The 22143-nt window shown below is 42.9% G+C and overlaps 1 protein-coding gene and 1 long non-coding RNA gene across 8 annotated transcripts in view; one reads left to right on the top strand and one right to left on the bottom strand.

Moving 5' to 3' along the window:
* The window catches only part of TENM3 (teneurin transmembrane protein 3), a 603842-nt gene extending 598459 nt beyond the window's left edge, over positions 1-5383 (bottom strand). For 6 of the 7 annotated variants that reach the window (XM_077848636.1, XM_077848639.1, XM_077848640.1 and 3 more), the window contains exon 1: positions 4621-4703. The gene's annotated coding sequence lies outside the window, so the exon portion shown is untranslated. Of the gene's footprint in view, positions 1-4620; positions 4704-5205 lie in introns of those variants that run through there. The other variant, XM_077848637.1, reaches the window with a different exon arrangement.
* LOC144284285 (uncharacterized) overlaps positions 5147-22143 on the top strand; it is a 72169-nt gene continuing 55172 nt past the window's right edge. The window contains exon 1 of the long non-coding RNA XR_013352642.1: positions 5147-5319. This is a non-coding gene — a long non-coding RNA (uncharacterized LOC144284285). The remainder of the gene's footprint in view (positions 5320-22143) is intronic.

The following is a 22143-nucleotide window of genomic DNA, read 5'->3' as shown; positions in this document are numbered from 1 at the left end:
ACCCAGTCACCTGAGTTATTTAATCAAAATCACACACACACACACACACACAAATCAACATTCTTTCTAATGAAGGAATCTTATTGTGGTTTTGGTGTTTGATGCATCTATATATCTTAAAACATGTTTCTGTATTTTGAAATTTATATTCTAATGGATGGCTAAAATGATGCTTTGAAAATGATATTTTAAGTACATTATTTTAATGTTTCAAATTGTTTTAAATGAATGTTTTTAACTGGAACAACACTAATTCAGTGTACATAATCTATCATTACAGTGAAAAAAATTAAAATATAATGAACATATTTCCTACCAAGTCTTTTTTTTTTCCCTGAAATCAGAAAACACTGTCACTGTGGGAACTTTATCTTCACTATAAAGCAGTCACATCTTTATTTAAAAATCCTATAGATGATGGCTATCTTAGAATACTTATCTATATTATTATTATATTCTGTGCTTTTAATATCTTAATTTACCGAGACTATAAGCATACATCACAGTATGGACCAAAGTCCAAGAAAATATTCACGTGGTCTCTCGGAAGAGAAGAAAATGCTGATAAAGTTGAGACCAAGCACAACTAAGGTACAAATGCAAACATCACCGTAGGGATGATAATATTCACCATCTTTCCAGATTTCCAAAGAGGGTAAAGAATCACCTCCACAAGCATTATTGTCAGGATTATACCTCCCCCCTTACAAAATAAAGTTATAACACATGTGCAAGATGTAGAATTCTATAATTCTAAGAATTCCTTGTAAAACTCAACTAGAATATTGATATAAACAAAAAAGGAAATAACCTAGTTGCATAATGTTTACCATTTACGACTCCAAAAGACCACAAAGCCCTTAGATGAACAAGAAAATACACCTGAGGCATATTGTATCTGGAGAAAAAAAAAAAAAGGCTATCGTAGTTGAATATGCATTAATGAATTGTTTCCTCATGTTTTATATAATTCTTAGAGAAAGTTCAAATTAAGTCCCCAAAAGGATGTTTTAATTATAAGAAGCAATATTTTAAAACTCATACAAGCCATCACACTTGTTTGGAAACAAATGACTTCTCAAGATGTAGAAGTATTACTATCAATCACCAACAAGTTAATTCTACATAATAAGGCAGGTTTGGATGCAAACTGACCCACTGTGGAATGCTGTATCTAAAATTGATTACAACAGCACTCAAAATGAATGCAGCCCTCTAAACCACTTCTTTGCTCAGAAACATTAATCTCAATTAGAAGGAGAGCTTCATAATGGTAATGCTTGGTATAAAAAAGTATGAAATAAATCAGTTTTTATAAGACACAACAATTAATCAGTTTTGAAACTTATAAGTTTTTTTTTTTAAAGTACAAAATGTCCATCAGGATTCTTAAAACATCTGCTCTCTCCAAAATAAGGCTTTGAATGTGTTCTGAAAGAAACTTAGATGACATAATTTTTTAAGAGTCAGTTACTAAAACTTTTGAGTAGCATAACATCATTGTGCTATCTTTTCGGTACAGTTCTTTATTTTGAATAAAGGGGGTTAAATTCTCCTCCAGACTATCCTTCCACTGTATGAAACAAATATGAACAATGGCTTTAGCTGCAAATTCAAAGGGATACACAACTGGGTGTGGATCAGAGTAAAAGTTTGATAGCAAATTACCGTATGTTTTGCTGATATTCTCAATGGAAGTAAAGAAAGCGTGTTCTGAAAGTCCAAATACATTCGGCTATCAAATAAAACATGGGGTAGAGAAGCAATGTGTCACTGAACATGCCTAACAGGTTTCTACAAGCACATCTTCAGGAAAAGAGTCGACAATTCATTAACACTGCTGAATACCCTGATTCACGTAAGTATAATACCTTGAGGACACTCCTCAGCCGCCCAGAAATAAAAATTTTACAGGGATAAATAGAGCTTAAATCAAAGGAGGTAATCTATTTATTAAAATGATCAATATTAATAAACAAATAAAGTTGCATTTATGACGCTTTTATGTTAGACTATGAGTATCATCGGGACTCACTCCCCAGCACCATTGTACGCAGGACAAACTTGAGTATTTCCAAACATGCTTTCACAGCTATTGCAAAAACATCATTTTTTGTCCATCAAGCTCAAAGTTGATCAAGTATTCCTGATAGGTCATTCTCACTCACAACGATAGCCATACACTTTTGCCTGGTGTCTTATTTGCTTGACTCTCTACAAAGAAAATAATTTTAACTCTTGGCTTTCAGAAGCAAAGCTAAGAAAGAGTAGCTGGAACTTGCTAACTAGATTATTATTGTTTGGCTAGGGTTTCTTTCGGAATAAATTTGAAACTTTTCACTCTATTTAGGTGCTTTCTTCTATTGGAAGATAAGCATCCTTATCTTTCTTTGTCTTCACCCTAATAAAGCAGGTTCTTTTTTCTAACCTAAAGACTCATGACACGCCTACAAGATCATAGTAAGCAAAGCCTGTATAATTTACCTAAAACGTTACTTTCTAGAAAATAAACTCAGCCATACAAAATGATTCAATTTGGAAAGAAAAAAAAATAGAATTCTACTATAATTTTATCTGCTTTATTTCACAAAATTAAGAAATCCTCATTAGGGTCGATACTCCCTGTCTATGAGTTGCTAACATTAATGCTGTTGGCACAGGATACTAATATGTGTTTTTCAAATATATAAGCACTGGCATAGTTATTAGTACATAAATATGTTTTCATAAAAACTGTGTAGTATATGCAAAAATATACTTATCTTACTTAAAGGAACAACTTTCATAACATACATCCTTTTTAAAATTGTCTAAAATAAAATATATTCACCACTAGCAAAAAAAAAAAAGACAAAAAACAAAACGGTACCTTTGAGTAAGAAGAATACTACAATTCAAATAAGAAAGAAGGCAAATTGTCAAGGAAAATGCAACAGGAAGAGAGATACATTCAATCCTGAAATACACAATAGAATAACTTAACTAAACTCATTATAAACCCCTATCTTTGAAGAATTTAGGAATAATTTGTGAATGCCATGACATTTTAAAGTGGGATTAGCAAGTCTTATTACTGAACTAACCTCTCACTCTTAGAGCAAGAATTAAATATTTGCTCTGCATTTAGAATCACAAATCGAAAGTTTCACGGCTCTTAGCAGAATTTCAGATACTAAGAAATAAAGGCTAGAAGTTTTAGATCATTAAGAATGTATGAAGGAGTGCACAAAGCAAGCCCGTTTGTGTCTTGCTTGTGTAAAAATGTCTGTGTCAACTGCAATATTGAAATCTTTGAGTTTTCATTATACTCTCTCAATTCTCAATTAAACTCTGTTCCTCATGTGCTAGCTAGAGAGACCAAAAATACTTGAGCAGGTAGGCAACCGTGTGGAGGAGGGTATGCATCGTATCTGAAACACATCCGCTAAAGGAATCAAATGGCAAGTTCTGCTAAGCTGCAATACCACCTTTTGGGGGTACGCTTCCAAGCTTCCCAAAGATGCCAGTCCTGTCTTTTTGTTTTGTTTTGTTTGTGACAACAGAAAGGAAAGGTAACGCTTGAACATAGTTCTGCTTCGAGGGAAAAGACCACCCAGCGGATCCTGCTAGAGCCTACAAATGTTTGACAAATACATTGTCAGAAGCTAAGAAGCAAGAGTATTAGGAAGAGGCAGTCCGGGTTCTCCGGGATCCCAGCAGGCTGGGGCCCTGCGGAAAGCGCTTGGACAGCTCTCGCCCTTTCCCCGGCTCAGCGCTTACCCAGAAGTACCTGGAAACTTTTCTCCAGCTCTGAATCCCCGGGACTTCAGAAAACACATGCATCTGCTGTTAGTGCGCGGTAGGATTACCTGTCACCCTTTCTCCTCAATAGCTCAGCAGCAGGTCACCACTGCAAGTCCCTGGAAGGTGAGGTACGGAGCGTGGACTCCACGCTGCACGGAGGAGGGTGCTGAGCGGGGATCACCACGGTCCACCTCCACGGGAAACACGTGAAGCTCCTTCCAACGCGGCGCGAGGCTCGCTGCAGCCCGAGCTGGGGCGCAGGTCCACGGGCCCGCGGTCGCCCTGCGTGCCCACCCCAGGGGGTCTGCCTGCGTGCGGCCCCATCAGAGTTTCCAGGCGAAGTCCCGGGCCCCGGGCTGCGCGCTCCCCGCCGTCCCAACTCGGCTGCCCGCGACTTGGAGGAGCCCCGCGTGCACCGCCCCGCAAAGCGGGGACACTTCGGGGCCTCCCGCTCGCTGCGAGCCCCCCGGGGTCTCCTCGGGCAGCTTCTCGGAGGGCGCAGCGCCCCGGGGCCGGACCCCCCCCCCCTTCCGAGCTTGCCGTCCTCGGGGGAGGGGAGGGGGGACCCGCGAGCCCGGGGCTCCCCGGAACCGCCGCGCCGAGCCCCGAGCTCCCACCTGAGCCGGCGGCCCGAGGTGTCAGACGCGAGGGCGGGGGGGGGGGCCCCCGGGGAGGCCGGACCCGGGCAGGGCAGGGCAGGGCAGGGCAGGGCAGGGGAGGGCAGGGGGGCACCACCCCCGCCGGCCGACCTGCCGCCACCCCCCGCCCCCGCCCCCGCCCCGGGCGCCAGGACCCCGGGAGCAGGCAGGAGGCGCGCGGGCGCCGGCGCCCACTTACCCGCTCGGCTGTCCCCGGCCGCGGCCGCCGCGTCCACCGAGCCGCGCGCGCCGCACTTGGCCAAATTCAAAGGAGCCGGGCGCGGGGGGAGGGGGCCGCGGAGGGAGCGGAGCGTGGGAGCGGGGGCGGGGCGGGGCGGGGGCGGACGGCAAGTGTTACAACTTCCCTCCCCGGGCCGCGGCGGGGGCAGGGCAGCGCGCCGGAGCGCCAATGAGTTCACTTTCTTTTCCTCCCAGGCGCGCGCTCTCCACCCCCTCCCCCTCCCTCCCTCCCTCTCCCTTCCCGCCCGGCCCTCGGAGCCTCCAGCTCGGCCCCGGAGGCCCGGCCCGAGTTTGCGGTGCTCGGCGGGGCGAGGGAGGAAGAGGAGGGGGAGGAGGGGGAAGAGGAGGAGGGGGAGAGGGAGGGAGGGAGAGGCGAGGAGGCGAGGGCGCCGCGCCGGGGAGCAGCATCCAGGACCTTGATTGTGTGACCCGGGCGCGGGGCGCGGGGCGCGGGGGGAGGGGGGGCGCGTACACGTGTCCGCGTGTGTGTGTGTGTGTGTGTGTGTGCGCGTGTGCGCGTGTGTGCGCGAGGCGAGGAGCCTACCATGCGCTTCCCCCCGTGCAAATCGCGGGAGAGCCCAACCACGGGCGAGCTGGACCCGGCTCTGATCATTTATAATCCTGGGCGCCTCCGCTCCGCCACTTGTCAAGGTGACAGGTACTTTATCTCTTCTTCTTTTTTTAATTCCAAAAAAAAAAAAAAATTGAGAGGAGACCGAGATTCCCCCGTTTGCTGCCTCTTGCTGTCAAATGGGATTTGCCGGACTGAACCACGGCGCCGCCCCTCCCTGGCTCCCTCCTCCCGCCTCCCCCCTCCCGCCTCCCCCCTCCCGGCCGCGTCGGGCGCGGGGAAGCTCCGAGGCCCGCGTGCTGTGACCAATCAGGGCATCTACTACTCTCGCCGTGATTTAGGGGTCATCCGTGAATAACACTTCACGCTGATGAATGGCTCTTGCCGGCTGGCGGCCCTGATGAGGGGTCGGCCCGCCGCTGATTGCAAACACTAATGAACTTACAGCGCCAAATGAAATTCACGCGCACCTACGAAGTGCAGGGGGGGTGCGTGGGGGGGCGGGGGGCGGGGGGAGGGGCGGGTCATTCCGTGCTTCGGACCCAAGTGGAGAAACACTTCCCGCTGCAATCAGACCTCTCACCTCCTTATAGGAAAAGTACTTTTCTTGACCCTTCCGTAGGGTGGGCATCGCAGGTCAGCTGAGTCACCCGAGGAGGTAGGAGTGCGAGACGCTGCCGGGAAGATGGATTCCGAGGCCGAAGGGTGCAATTAAGGATTTCCAGCCCCGGGAGGCGGCCGGTCCTTTACAAGAGGCTCTGAAAATGCCCTGCGCCTTTGCCTTCCAGGCTGGCCTCTCGGGCGAGGCTGAAAGCGCCAGTGACCTCGGCGCGCTGCGCGGGGCTGCGCACACCGGGACCCCCGGGAGCCCCGACCCGGCGGCGGCGGCGGAGCAGCCCCGGGACCTCCCTCCCCACCCCCCCACCCCCGGCGCGCACCGGCGGGGGATGGCTCCTGGAGGGAGGCCTCTAAAGGCTCCGCACCCCGCATCCTCCCACCCCCCGTCCTGCCCCAGATGAGCAGCCCCACGCAGCCCCGGCCTCCACTTTGTTTGCGGTGGGAGGGAAAGGAAAGTTGAGTGCTCTCCGCAGGGTAACTGCCGCTTTTACCCACTTAAGTTCCCTGCAACCCTCGCTCCCGACTCCCCAGCGCCGGGCTCCCCGGCCTCCGCGAAGCCCGCCCGGGGCAGAGGCAGCTCCGGCAGCGGGGCGTTCTGGACACCCGCTCCGCCACCGTGGCGCAGCCGCTCCCGGACCTTCGCCCCCTGGAACCTGCTCCGCACCCACCGCAGCGGGGCTGGGGCGAGCGCGCTCGCGGCGCCCGGGGCGCGCTGGGATGCCCTCCCGGAGCCCTAGCCCCCACCCCGGGCTGCCCTCCCGGAGCCCTAGCCCCCACCCCGGGGTCCCCTCCCCGCGCCCTAGCCCCCCACCCCCCGGCTCCCCTCCTGGAGCCCTAGCACCACCCCCCGGGCTCCCCTCCCGGCGCCCTAGCCTCCCCCTGCCGGGAGCAGCCCTGAATTAGTACCCCAGGCCTTCCCGGCCGCCGGCACCCTTGACCCAGGCAGCCTGGCCGAGGAACGCGAGCTCCCAGCCTGCTCCCTGCATCCTCCACTTTCACCTTCAGAGCAGGTGACCAGCCCCTAACGGGGAGGGACCCGGGCTGGAAGGACAGACACCTGTGTTTGTAACTCCGCGCAGAACAAGAGACAGACGAAGCCCTCGGAAAACAAGAGCAGTGCCTCCTAGGACAGCCTGAGGCTTCCTCGTAGAGTTTCTCCAAAGTTTTGGGCAGGATTGACCAGGAGAGTCCCTGAACTTGAATTAGCGCGCCCAGTCGCACCGAGTTCCCCAAGTTGTTAAATGACCAGACGCACCCACTGGTTAGGAAACCAACGGTAATGCGTGACCGCGGTGACCCCACTCCCGGGGTTGCCAGTGACACGAAGCACCGCAAGCACACCTACCCCGCAGGAATCTGGAGTCGCCCTGGGGTGGCTCAGGCTCTTTCCTGTTTTGCATGTTTCACACTTGAAAATATAAAAGGGCAGCGGGGGCAAACGAATGCTTATTCCCCTCTCAGTCTAGCCATCCTCATTTTCTTAAGAAAACTTTTGAATTGTGAAGCTGTACTGCAGATATTACATGACAGTCACACCAGCTGCTGAAAATTTGCATCCCTGATGATCTGATCATAAGGAAACCCGAAGCGTGTTGCATAAATCACCTTTGTAGCCCAGTTCCCACAAAAACATCTTAAGTGTTCAAAACTTTAAGTGTCCATGTAACACTCCCCCTTGCTCTTTTGTACCTTACTATCTAGGAATAGACACACACACACACACACACACAAGAGATAAGACACGTCCTAAAGAGGCCAGAACAGAGGAAGTCAATTGCCGGTAGAACAGGCAGGAGGGGTGTGTGTGTGTGTGTGTGTATGGGGGGGGGGTGGCATGTTTCTTCTTTTCAGCTCTTTTCTCTTTTCAGCCCTCATTATAGCTAAAGCTGGTAATGAGCATAGGAAACAATAGAACTCATAAAATTTAGAAATGGTAATAAATCTTGAAGCTTGTCTCTAGCCCAGCTCCCCGTTACATGATATTCAAAGTTTTCCAGTATGTGATGCTGAACGTTCACACTATTTGTTTGCAACATAGACAAAATAACTCTAGAACTCGTTCACCCAGGCCCCTGCACTCTGTGCCACACCACGGGGTGTCCTCAACCACTGTCTGCGAGTGGAAGGCTAAGCCCGAAATCCAGGCAGTTTACGTGTGTTAAGTTTGAGGCTTCGTGGGTGGTGGGTTGTTTTTTTTTGTTTGTTTTTTTCTCACTAACAAAGAAGTTCCATCATTCGAGGTGGTTGGGGAAAGCTGATGTTGTACAGTGCCCAACTATACCAACGCTTTCTCTTCCGAATGCATCCTTGGAAAGCAGAGAGGCGGCTTGCTACGTGACCATCAGGCTTTTTGCCTCGCTGAGCAGTCGTCAGGGGAGGGCGGGGACGGTGGGGAGATCACGCCGTGCCCTCGGCTGCAATAAAAACTCTGAGCGGGAGAAGAAATGCAAGACGTGGCTGTCTGCTTTGCAAACCTCTGGCTGCTCACAGCAAACTCTGCCGGCGCGGCTGGTGACTTTGCCGCGTTAAGGCAGCTGGTCGGTCGTGCACAGGATAATGGGGCCGAGCTGGCGGCATCGACCTCCCGTGGGGCCCCCTTGTCACAGTGATACGCAGCTCTCCGGAAAAAAAAAATCGTTGCCGAGCTCCCCTTGCAGCCCCTACCCCCACACCTGGAAATGCACGCCTGCGGCCCTTGCAAACCCCTACGGCCTGCTGGGGAGGCAGATCAGAGACTGAACCACTTTGGGATTAGGAAGGAAAGGCTGTGCCCTCAGGACTGAGATCGGGTGGGGAAGGGACAGGCTCTGGCCCTGCTGCTGAGGCTGGGCCACCAGCCCCTGTTCTGGGGCTCCATCAACTCCCCACTTCAGGGGAGGGTCGCTCCTCACTTGAAGGTGGTGCCGATCCCTTTGAGTCGGTATCACGTGAGCCTCCCCTGGGGGCTGATGCTTTGGGGGCTGTCAGTTTTCGCCTCCCGTCCTACAGGTCCAGCCTGGAGCCGTGGAGGCTGGGTGGCAGCTGTTCCTGGCTCCCTCCCGTGGGGCGCAGCCGGTCTCGGCAGCCACTTCCTCCCTTGACATGCGGGGCTTTGAGGCGTGCAGAAGGGGAGCACCGGGCAGGCAGGTAGGAGGCTCTCCCAGGAGGTTCCTGGGCACCGCTCCACGCGTGGGCATCCTTTGGTGTTACTACATCTGCTCTAGCAAACCGAGGCAAGAACGGCCTGACTGTAGGGCTCACATCGGGACTGCGACCTCTCCCACCCAAGGGGTTCTGGGCCCTGCTAAGGAAGGGGGGAAATGACTCAGGGAGCCACAGTTTAGACATTTAGGACTTCCCGCTGACCCTTCGAAGAGATCAGGAAAGCCAATAATCTATATTACTTCCAAAAGGATGTTATGTCTCAACTGAGGACAATAAGTGATGAGCAGCTTAACACAGAGGCTGAAGCTGGCAGTCTGGGGAAGGAAGAGCCCAGCCAGAGTCCTAGGCACTTGGAGTGTTAAATCACTTTGCAAACGACGAATCTGGAGCAATTTACAGCACTAGAACCTAACTTCTACACCGAAGTCTCTCAAGTAGCTCTAAAGTTGTTATCAGATGTTTGCTGTTAGGTTGAGAGACACTGTAAAACAAATCTTCTATTTTGATCACTGATCAAGTCATAAAATTGACTATTGGTGGTGGAAAATATGCTTTCATTACCTTAATTAAAGCAAGAAAGGACTCTCCATGCAAATCCATTTCGGGGCTACCCAGTGAACTGGTGATCGGACAAATGAACCTTTAAACGGGCCCATGCTTTTCCAGTACGCGGGTTTGTGTTCCACTGGATACACAGAGCCTACACGTGGCTCCCACCCTCGCTCCGTGAAAAGGTATTTGCAGAGCCCAACCCAAGTGCTGCCTTGGTTTTGCTTCCGTCACATAGAAAAAAACCAGTTCCTTGAAGGATTTTGAACACAGGAGCATCCTTTCTCATGTGGCACTTTCAATTTTGGTCTAATTCCACATATGTGTTTAAAATGTGCCACATTATTCCATGCTGAAAGATGAAACCTCAGTCATTAATAGCATGAAAGTGCCCTTTAAGCTCTGTCACATTTTCTATGGACAGCTTTTTAATAAGCAGCATATATACACCATATTTAAGGAATACAACATATACAATATCTAGTGTATTTAAGGTAGACATTAGCTGCTGGCAAGGTTTAATTGATGACGGAAGACAATTTTGTTAATAATATGATGTCCTATAGATATTTCAGGATCCAGTCTATAAGTTAACTTGTAGATATAGATTAAAAATCTAGGCATCGAGTGACTGCATTTATTTGTAGTCCCACAAAGCACCTTTTCATTTCCCAGAAGTGTCCTGCTCTCTCTTCCCTTTGCCCACTCCTGAGTCTGGGATGTCCAGTACTCCCAGCTTCTGAAACACCTATTTTTAAAGTGCCTATTAATGTTACTTCCCTCCCTTGGAAGAGCTTCCACAGTATTTTCTGCATGTAATAAATACTGCCACTGCTTTATTATATGGGCCTTTTCCAATAGCTCCTTAAAACCACGGGGTTTAGCAGCACAAAGGGCTGCCATACAGAAGATGTTCATTAAGTGGTTGTTGAATGAATGAGTGAATGCATGAATAAAATATTTTCACCCTATTCATTCTGATTTTCTTTTAAAAAAAGGATAGGTCATACATAAGATTAACTTCAAAAATATTAAGTACACTTCTCCACTTTCTGGTCATCCGGTTTTTTAATGGCACATAGTTTAAAAATTCTAGTTATGATATTAAGCCACATCGATTCACCTCTGAACTTGGTTGACTTCTCAGACACATAGTCTGAAGTAAAGACAAGAATAATGGGGAAAAGCCAAGATATCAGATTTTGTTCTCCTCTTTTTCAGTGAACTGTGTATACGGAAATTTGGAAAAATTGGTAGTAGGCACCTATCAAATGCAGATACCCAGAGTATTTTCTATTAAATATGATACCCTGACACCCTTATTGTTTACCGAATTCCTTTGGACTTTTAATGGTAAGAAGTGGAGAGCCTAAGATGACTGCTTTTCATTTCTGCAAGACAAGGGTTCAGCTGGTATTGGGGAAACAATCTCTGTTTGTTCCTGTCTGCTCAGGAGGACTGTTTCTAATTGATGTGGCATGGAATTTAGTTGGAGATGTGTATATAGCAACCGAAGCGCAGAGCCTGTATGCTTTGTAAAGTGATAACCATATGGGCCTTATTTGAAACATTTGAGGATTTTCGACATTAACCTGGGTTAAATTGAGCTATAAATTCAACTCAAATGGATACGTCCTGACAAATGCATCATCACTTTGGCTAGATCCAATCCATGCCCCCCTCAGATTAATAAAGATGATGACCGCTTATCACAAATGCGGAGGTGCGTGGTGATAAAGTACCATAACGTCGTACTTTGCACTGTTTAAATGCAAATTGCCCATATTAAGCAGACGTTTTCTACTGTTATCACTTTCAGGAGAATGGAAATGTTTAAAAATGATCTCTGGGTAAAGAAAAAGATATATAGTCCAACCTATTTCCTCTCACACAATTTTCAAGGGCACTTCGCTCTCATCATCAAGATTTAATTAAGCAAGCTCGGCCACGCTCAAAACGCAAAGCGGAGGGAAGTTACGACTTATGGGAGCATATTGGGGACTTAGCCCAAATAATGTGTTTGCTGTTCCTCATTTGGGGATCGAAGGCATCAAGGAAGGTTAAGAACACAACCAGAATTCTCGAGCTCCCTTTTCCTGTGTTTGAATATCAAATTTAGAGCTCCCACTTTTTACAGATAATAGTACTGAGTTATGGATGTTGATGGTCCTTCCCTTGCAGCTTTCAATTGCCTTGAAAAAGATACAGTTTCTTTAATTAAAAAAGCTGCACAGAACTAATCCCTCTAGCTGAAAAAAGAAAAGTTTTAAGCAATCTCTTTCTGCTCGGAGAGAGAAAGGCAGACAATACCATAACAGATCAGAAACATAAGCTATAGTGTGCAGCCAGGAGCACAGCAGGGAACTGAATACTGCTCCGACTGTGTCATTTTTTAATCCTCCATCCTAGTTTTCGCCGACTGACCTCATGCTGAGATGAAGTTATCACAGAAGACAGCTTTACTCTCACCAATGAATCCAACCCTGGATCTGTATTATCCTTAGCAGATCAAAACACCGCTTTCATCAAATAGCATTATCTGCATAAAAGGCATGCAATTGCCCGATAATTTCACCCAAACTATGCTATTCATTTAAAGGACAGGAAGAGAAATGTAATTCATTCCTTTGGGGAGGGGGTGGCACAGAAGAGTGAGACCTGGGGGAGAGCAGAGGCTGGAGAAGCTCACTTACCCCCTTCACTCATGGGAACTTTTCTGTTTTTAACACAAAATCCCAAGAAGGGGTCCATTTAAAAGTCCCCCTGCTCCTGCGCTTTAAGATTAATTGTTGGAGCAATTTGGTGCCGTTTGAGTGACAAAAGTGTAAGTTGTGTAGAAAACTGGCAGCGAGAAATCACAAAGCTTGCTGATGTCATTAGCCATGCTTCCCTGAACCCCAATAAAAACATCATATCCAGTAAAATTGGAGAAGCATAAGAATTAGCTGAACAATTGGAGGAAGTTTAACACAATGCTGTATGTGGAGGGGGGTTCTTGCTGGAAGATCTTTCTGTGCATTATGAGAAGTTAGAATCCTTAGATTGGGAAGACAAAGAGGTATTCCACAATTTTGGGTTGATATTTTGCAGGATATTTTTTAAATCTTAGGAGTCAAGACTAGCTTTTTTTTTTTTTTTTTTTTTGATTTAGGAAATACTCAGCCTCCTTCAGATTTTCTTTCCCATTTTTATGTTTAAACAGTGTTCTCATTTGCATTGTAGATTGTATAAAATGTTATAATGGGCTTCTCTTTAATGGATCCTAACTCCTTATTGAATGACATCAGTTGTTTTGCTCAAGGTATCATGATAGGTTAGAGCAATCAGACAAAACCATTTATGTCAAGTAAATGGAATTACTGAGAAGTACTAAAACTCTGCCGTGGGTGTGGGTGACCTATTAGGTGTATGTTAATATCTTTATAAGATGTATTATTCACCATAATTTTAATGATTTAGCTTGAAAATGTAAATTTATCTGCTCAGTCCTTTTGAATTGACCCTGTAAATTGACCCTGTAAGAAACCCAGTTTAATCCCTACCTTCCATCACCCAGACAACATCTACACACAAAAATGTGTAAGACAAACAATCGGAACTGCATTAAAAAAAAAAAAAAACACATTAAAATGCTTCAAGTTGGAGTCTAGGAATACTCCTGGGAATTCATCAGCTAGGTGAAGGGGCAAGAATTTTTTCCTTGAAAGAAAGATACTGGCTCTGCAAGAAATTAATCATGGCACTATTATTTGTCATCATTGGCATTTTAATTACATGTATGTATTCTCCAAAGCCTTTAAATATAATTAATAAATGGGCATTTTTTTTCTACACCAACTTCCTGAAACTACAATTCAATACCAAAGTGCTCAGAGGCTAAAAGTCTAGGTAGATCTATGGTCTGCTCAGTAGTAAAGTTTGCATTCATGTTTCCAAAATATAGCTTCATGACGTACAAATTATCTTAAATGTAATGTGATTAAGCATTAAACTATGGCATTTCCTTGAATTTAATGACAGTACTATTTTCATGTCAAACTTGATTACAAGAACCACCTTTCAGAGGGAACTGTTTAAAATCCCAAATCATTAACAGATCATTTAGGGTTCAGGCTCACAAAACTTCTGTCTGTGAAATATCAGCTAAAGACAGGTAAGCAGAGAGGTGAGACTCACATTTTGCCTCTGTGCGTGTGTGTGTGTGTGTGTGTGTGTGTGTGTGTGACTGATTTTAGAAGTCCCATCTCTGTCTGAAAATGTTGGGAAGGAAAAGCTCTTCACATCATCGATGCCACTGATACTCTCAACACACACATCTATGATGCAGTTCATGTTCAGACACTATTTTCTCAAAATAGCAAGGCATATCATAGACCATTGTACCCACTTGAAATGGAGATAGTGAGACACATAGCTTCCTTAAGACTTCAGAAAATTTAAATACACACAGGTTTTTGATATTTTGTGTCTTCTTTATTTCTTCATTCTAAGTCTGTGTTTGACTCAGAACTGATTTCTCTAAGAGACTGAAACTGGATCATTCATAAACCCATATTTCACAAGTAAATTAGATCAAACTCACATGAGTTTGTGTCTGGAAGGCTAAGCAATCATCTTCATGGGTTGTGGAATTGTTTATCTGTTTGGATGTTTGTTTTAAAGATGACACACGAAATATACTACTCCCAGTACAAGTCTTCTCAAATGGGGCACAAAAAGGTATTTCTACATTTTAGGTATTCTCCTGGCTGAGACTTGGTGTGTATGGCTTACATTACATTAAGACAGCAAACCCCGATTTGCTGTATAGAATGATAAATCCCTAAAAGAGGAGAATTGTAGATTAAGGCCATGAAATGGCTAAAGGACTCAGATTGGAATAAGCAAGTTCTGACAGGCCATATGATCTGAGTTTTCATCTCTCTGAGGAAGATATAGTTCTGAGTTTTGTTTGGTTTAGGGAAAAAAATCTAAGAAGCCAGGTGTTTTTTAAGCAGACTAGGAGAAGGTTCTGGGCTGGCCATTGGAACCATCCAAATTTCTCTCTGTTTACTTAACACTATTTTCCTAGCCCTTGCCTCCAAATCCACCAGTTTTAATCCACAAAAATCTATGAAAGGCCAGGATGTCCTTCCCCTCTTTTATCCTTGGATAAGATATCTAGGAGGAAAAAAAAAAAAAAAAAAAAAAAGTAGGCCATGAGAAGATTATGAGCTAAGAGTCTATCAAAAGGGAGGAAATTGGCAGAGAGAGAATCTGAGTTAGGGGAGAAAGAAGGGAGAACAGCTTAAACTGAAGAGAAACCACAAGGATGCTGGAAGGAAGAGAGAGTGTGTGTGTGAGTTTCGTAGGTTAGAGTCTTGGTTTAATGATCCTGGTTTAATGGAGTTCTGCCATCACCTTTGGTCTATTTACACTGATGAGTGAGTACTGGAAACTTGCCTCAAGAGTTTATAGTGTTACTTGGAAATTACATTTAAATCAGGCCATGGTACGAGTCATATTTATTTTCAAACTTATTAGAAATCAACTTTTACTATAAAGGTTTTGATAACAAAGAGATTCTATATTAAAATGTAAAGATTACCTTGATAATAAACAAGATGACAAAATCTGTGGTAGTCCTAGATCAACAGGGTTCTAACTGCGACCTTTAGATCACCTGTATCAGAATCACCTGGGAGTTCTTAATAACATATACATTCCTGGCTCTTACCTCAGCCCTATGGAATCAGAATCTCCAAGGACACAACCAATAAGCTAGCATTTTTAACAAGGCTTTCCAGAGTATTCCTACTTGCAGGGAAGTTTGAGAAGTATTGCCCTGGGCTCAATGTTTTGCATAAAGCTAATAGATATTTCAGTTTTTATCATAAGCCTATTAAAGTGAGGTTGTTGCAAATAACTATAGTTGAATTATTTTCAAAAGTGACACATTTCCATTTCAGGAAGAAACCAAAATCCACAAAATTAAGAGGGTGAGGATATCTGTTTGAAGATATTCCAGCTGAAAATTCAGTGACACTTCAAAATTAGATCTTGAATCATTCTTTCTAAGAGCAGTAAAATCAATAAGTTGTAAATTCAAATAGAATTTTCAATTCTCTTCTGTAGTTGGATTATTGGGTACAAATTTTTGCTGACTATATTGTTTAATAGCATATGTATGAGACCAAACTTGTATAGATTTTGAATGAAACTTTAAATATGTATTAGTTCTATTTATTACAGGAAATTAAAGATACTTTGGGTGAGATGGTATAGGAACTGGCTCAACATGTATAGCTTTTAATAGAAATTTAAATATATATATTTAATTTAAAAATATATTTTAAAAAATATTTTTTTAAAAAATTAAATGCTAGGGGAAAAACATCACCAAGATGGCAACACAGGTTGCTCCTGACTTCAGTCTCCCTCACAAGAAGAACAACTAACAACGATTCAAGAAAAAGACATCACCGAGTGAATTCTAGAACATGGAAGCAAGAGGGTGAGGCTAAGCCCATCTAATAAGCCCAACCAGAGAATCCAGGAAACCATGGAGCTCATTTTTCATCTTCATTGGGATAGGGAACCAAGCCAGCAGTCCTGTTTAACTGTTCTCAGCCAGTGGCACACAGTCATATCCCCATCGTCAGAACTCAAACAGTTGCTTGCTCCAAAACAGGCCATAATAGCAGGCTCTACCAGCCCAAGACACAGCTTATCAACCAACACAGCTAGAATCCAAAACTAAGATGACTGGCGAAGGACTGTTTCTATCAAAGCAAAGTTATAAAGTCTGGAAGACAAGTGCTATTACTCATGTGCACAAATAACCAATGTAAACAATCAAGTATTATGAAAGATCGGGTAAATATGATACCACCAAAGGGTGCTAATAGAGCTCAATTAATTGACCCTAAAGAAATGGAGCTCTAGGAACTGTCAGACAAGGAATTCAGAATAATCCTCTCAAGGAAATTTAATGAATTACAAGAAAACACAGAAGATTATTGAATGAAATTAGGAAAATAATGCATAAACAAAATGAGAAGTTCAACAAGCAACCATCCAACACACACACACACACACACACACACAAGAATCTTAAAGTTGAAAAATATAATTACTGAGCTGAAAAATTCAACAGAGAGTTTTAAAGGTAGACTCAACCATGCCGAAGGATCAGTGACCTGGAGGATAGGACATTAGAAATTACCCAATCAGAGGAGCAAGAATAGAGAAGAATGACAAAGAGTGAAGAAAGCCTGTGAATTATGGGACACAATGAAAAGGAATAATATTCACATGATAGGAATTCCAGAGGAAGAAGAGAAAGGGATAGAAAGCATATTTAAAGCAATAATGGCTGAGAATTTCTTGAACCCAGGGAAGAGAAATGGACATTCAGATCCATGAGGCCCAAATGACCCCAAATAGGTTGAAACCAAATAGGGCTACATTGAGACATATTCTAATTAAACTGTCAAAGGACAAAGACAAAAAAGAATTTTAAGAGCTGCAAGAGAAATAGACAAGTTATATACAAGGAAACCCCCATAAGGCTACCGGTGGATTTCTAAGCAGAAACTTTTCAGTCCAGGAGAGAATAGGATAATATATTCAAAGGATTGGAAGAAAGTAACTGTGAGCCAAGAATCGTATACCTGGCAAAGCTGTCCTTCAGAAACAAGGGAGTGATAAAGACTTTCCCAAACAAACAAAAGCTGAGGGGTTCCTTATCACCAGACCTACCTTACAAAAAATGCTAAAGAGAATTTTACTTTGAATGGAAGTAAGAGAATGTTTTAATTAACATCATTAAACCACAAAAAGGTAGTGTAGATATCCCAGGTATTGATAATATATAGCTTATAAATGGATTGTGCAATATGGTAACAGTGATGCATAAATCACTTACTACTCTGGTTTGAAAGTTTTAAAAAAAGAAATAATAAAATAATTATAATTATAATCTGTTATTTGTTACATGATATAAAACACAAATGAATTGTAAAATAATCTAAAATGTGAGCGGTAGAAGTAAAATTGTGCAATTTACAAATTCTGTTGAAGTAAAGTTGTTATCAGTTAAAGTATGGTATTACAAGTTCAAGATATTTTATGTAAGCATCATGGTAACCAGAAAGGAAAATCTTGTATTTATATTACAAAAAACAAATAAACAGAAACAAAAAAACAAACGAACAAACAAAAAATCCCAAAAGAATTAAAAAGTCAAAGCAGGAGAAGAAATAGGGAACAGCGAATCTATTAACAACCAGAAAACAATGAACAAAAGAGCATAGTAAGTTTTTACCTATCAATAATTACTTTAACCATAAATGGATTAAATTCTATAATTAAGAGACTGAATAGCTCAATAGATTAAAAAAATAAGATCCAATAATATGCTATCTACAAGATACTTTAGCCTTAAAGACATATAGACTGACCATGAAGAAATGGAAAAGATATTTCAAGGAAATGGTAACCAAAAAAAAAAAAAAAAAAAAAAAAAAGCTGGGGAAACCATTCTTACATCAGGCAAAATAGACTTTAAACTAAAAATGGTAAAAAGGAACAAAGAAGGTCATTATATAACGTCTAACAAATGATATCAAAAAGATATAAGAATTGTGAATATTTATGTGCCCACCCTTGGAGGACAGGGTCAGAAGGTACAAACTTATAAGATAAGTAAGTACTAGGGATGGAATGTGCAACATGATGACTATAGCTAACACTGCTATGGGATATATAGGAAAGTTAAGAGAGTAATTCCTAAGAGTTCTCAATGTGAGGGGGGAAAAAGTCTTTTTTTTCTTTTCAAAAATTTCTATTGTATCTATATGAGAAGACAGATATTGGGTAAACTCCTTGTGATAATCATTTCATAATATACGCAAATCAAATCAAACCGTGCTGTATACCTTAAAGTCACACAGTAGTATACGTCAGTTATTTCTCAATGAAACTGAGGTAAAAAAATTAAGAGCTTCATTTGGAAGCTATGCATTTAAAGGTTAGCATCCCACACTATTTCTAAGATAGTTTTCAGAAGTATTGCTCACATTAAAAGCCTTTAAGTTTTAATGCATATCGTTATTTCTACTCTGCCAACACCACTTCCTTCTCTGAAGGATGTGACTTTTAACGAAGTGCTATTAATATATGAAGGACGTGATGTTGTTTTCCCTTACATTACAAATTTAAAGTCCTTATTACAGATAGTGGGGAAAACATTTAGAATAAATCTTTTTATGTTATCTTTACTATAATTATTGCTAGTCTACTTGGTCCTCTTTCTCCTCTGACTCCTCCTCATAACTCGATGTGACTGCACATGTTCAGACACTGTGCTCAACACGCAACGTGCATTAACTCATATAATCCTCATGGCAACTTCAAAACTAGTTACTATTATTTCCTATTATTATTATTATTATTACTATTATTATTATTTTTGGTGACTTCCCTCCTTTGGGCCTCACAGCCCTCCCTCAGCCATGAAGGGTTGGGCTAGAACTACTCGGGAGGAAGACCCAGCCTCCCCAGATACTGCCTGGATGTGGGTACAGGGGCCCCTCCCCTGGAGGGGAGTCCTAGGGGGCATTCTCAGTAGAGCCTTGAGACACATCACCCACCTTGGCATAAGCTTACAGGGACTGCCCAGGGCAGGGCCCTCTGAGGCACCTCGTGGCAGGGAGCACTTCATGGTGGTGGTGGTGAGGCTCTAGGGTGGACCACATAGCTGGGGCCAGGGATGGGGTTGATCTTAGGGTGCTGGTCTGGTTACCTCTGCCCTCTTAATTCACTACTGCTCTACCGCAGTCTCCTCCAGTGGTGTCTTACCACAGATGGAGAGGGACTGGTGGGGGACAAGAGCAGGAGGGACCTGCCTCAGAGCTCAAGAGGACCTGAGTCAGGAAAGGGGTGGGTTCCAAAAGCAAAGGACTCCTTCCAATAGTATATACAAGTCTTTATAAAAGATGAGTAAATTGAATAGTAACCAATTTATCCAATGTAAGTGGAAGAGCCACTTATATTAGTAAGCCTGATTCCAGACCCCAAACACTTAATAATGACACATACTTCCTCTTTAACAGAAATAGAAGTAGGATCAGTTTTGCTTATAAGTCAGTTTGCCTTTTATTTTATTTCATTTTCATGCCCAATGTGAGGCTTGAATTCACAACCCTGAGATCAAGAGCCAGATGCTCCACCAACTGAGCACCCAGGTGCCCCAGTTAGTTTACCTTTTATACACCTATGTAAAATCATATGCAGAAAGAAATAGAAACTTGAGCTTGGGGTAGCCCAGGGGGCTCAGCAGTTTAGCACTGCCTTCAGCCCTGGGCGTGATCCTGGAGATCTGGGATCAAGTCCCACGTCGGGCTCCCTGCATGGAGCCTGCTTGTGTCTCTGCCTCTCTCTCTCTCATAAATAAATAAATAAAATCTTAAAAAAAAAAGAAAGAAACTTGAGCTTAATGAAAGGGAATTACCTCTTTAAAAAACTCAACATGACCCTAATGAAAATTTCAGAAAGGTGACATCTTTTTGTTGCTTGAGTTGATTTTTGAGAAAAGTTAGCTATTTTACAATGTGAAAAAATTAAACTCGACAAATCTCTAGGTCTTCTTCCATAGCAAGATTATTCATCTTTCTGTATTTTACGTGTTGTACAGATTTAAAATAAAATTGCCCCAAATAGGACATGTCACAATTCCTCTATCTATTTCTCTAAACAAAATTACTGCAACCATCAGCACATACTTTAAAATGATGGTTTGAGGCTAAAGTTGCAAAAGATTTCAGTTCTAGAATGATAGTTCTCTCTTTAGTAATCTATGCAGGATAGAGTTAAATCACTGTTTTAAGGATATAGTTTGGGATGATAAACATTTGTGACTCTGATACAATATTTCCAGGAAGGCTGTTGCTGTTCCAATGGCCTTTAATTTGCAGAAGTTAGTAATCCTCTTTAAAGGATAGGAAAGTTAAGCAGAGTGAATTGTAAGCTTGCTGCTCCTTGAAATGACAAATCATTGAAAAACTGTCCATGAGAACACCTTAGGGAGTAAATGTGGATAATAATGGTTTATATGTGGTTGCAAAACAATAATGAACCTGTCTAATCAATTGTTCTGAATAGCAATAGATCACAGTGGAAAGAAAAATACACATCCTTATTGACCCCTTGTGCATTCTGTTAGTTTTCATTCTTGTGACTTTTGAATTGTTTCCTTTTATATTTAATCATGCAGTAACAGATTAACCCTAAAATTATCACCTATAGCTCTTCTTAAAGGCAGAATTTAATGTGGAGAACTGAAACTGGAGTAGAAAATAAACACATAATCTTTGCTTCTTTATGGAAATAATATCTCATGATGGGAAAGTTATCTTAAAAAGGATTTCGTAAAAGAAGAAACATAAATTGGAAGAGAAGTGAACAATGGCCTGATCTTACTTTATTAATTTTGCTTATCTTCATAATGGATACATATTATACAGATAAACATATTTTGGGGACACCTGGATGGCTCAGTGGTAAAGTGTCTGCCTTCAGCTCAGGTGTGTTCCTGGGTGGTCCTGGGATCAAGTTCTGCATTGGGTTCCCTGCAGGGAATCTGCTTCTCCCTCTGCCTATGTCTCTGCCTCTCTTTCTGTGTCTCTCATGAATAAATGCATAAAAACTTTTTTTAAAAAAAAACATATTTTGTTGTGATCTGTAATTATCAATACACTATTATATGACCGTACTGGGCACATAGTTTTATGTGTTATCAATATGGCATATGTTCAGAGTTAAATTATAGAAAATAATTCCTCTGTCTACTCTTCATTTTCTCAACCTTCACTACCTTTAGGTTTTTAATTTATGTTAACACGTTCAGGTAGTAGAGAACTAGAAGGGGTTAGAGTAGTTTATGGAGATGATTATGGCCAAAAATCCACTTGATACACCAAGGATCCCTCTCATCACCAACAAACCGAACTGTTTGTCAAATAACGATTTATGTCAGCCTGGGATTAAATTTACCACACAAGAAGTAACAGAAAGTCCTCTCTAGATCTGCTTATGTCATAAGATATTGTGAGAATCGAATGAAATAGCAATTTTAAGTTTTAAAACGTTATTGAGAATTTATTAATATCTTTCATTTATTAAGTTATTATTCTTCCATTCATGTAGCAAAAACCAAAATAAAGTATTTTAGTCATAGGTAAATATAATAATTTGTGTGAAGTCATGCTATAATCTTTCAGCTTTGTCTTAAATTTTAATACCATCCACACAGATCTAAAGTTGCGAAACAAAGCATACAGGACTGATAAACTGGTTCTCTCTTGTAATGATATATTGTGTTGAGCCCTCCATGCTCATTCAATAACTCCTTCTTTTAATTAGTGATTAAAACGTGCCACCTGAGTGAGTTTAGTGTCTTGGACTAAGGAAGTACACTTCTCAAAAAGTGGTCTATATTGCATTTCATATGAAGCCTTAATTTATTACACTATTACTCAAACACCTGGCATGACATCTTGGTGACAGCACTGTATGGCTGAGAATTAATCAGAAGAAGAAATGTGATTTGTCTGTATGTGA

The sequence above is a fragment of the Canis aureus genome, chromosome 15 (genome assembly GCF_053574225.1).
Source record: "Canis aureus isolate CA01 chromosome 15, VMU_Caureus_v.1.0, whole genome shotgun sequence".
Classification (NCBI taxonomy): Eukaryota; Metazoa; Chordata; class Mammalia; order Carnivora; family Canidae; genus Canis; species Canis aureus.
Note: the sequence above shows the minus strand (reverse complement) of the source record. Positions and strands in the feature narration are given on the sequence as shown.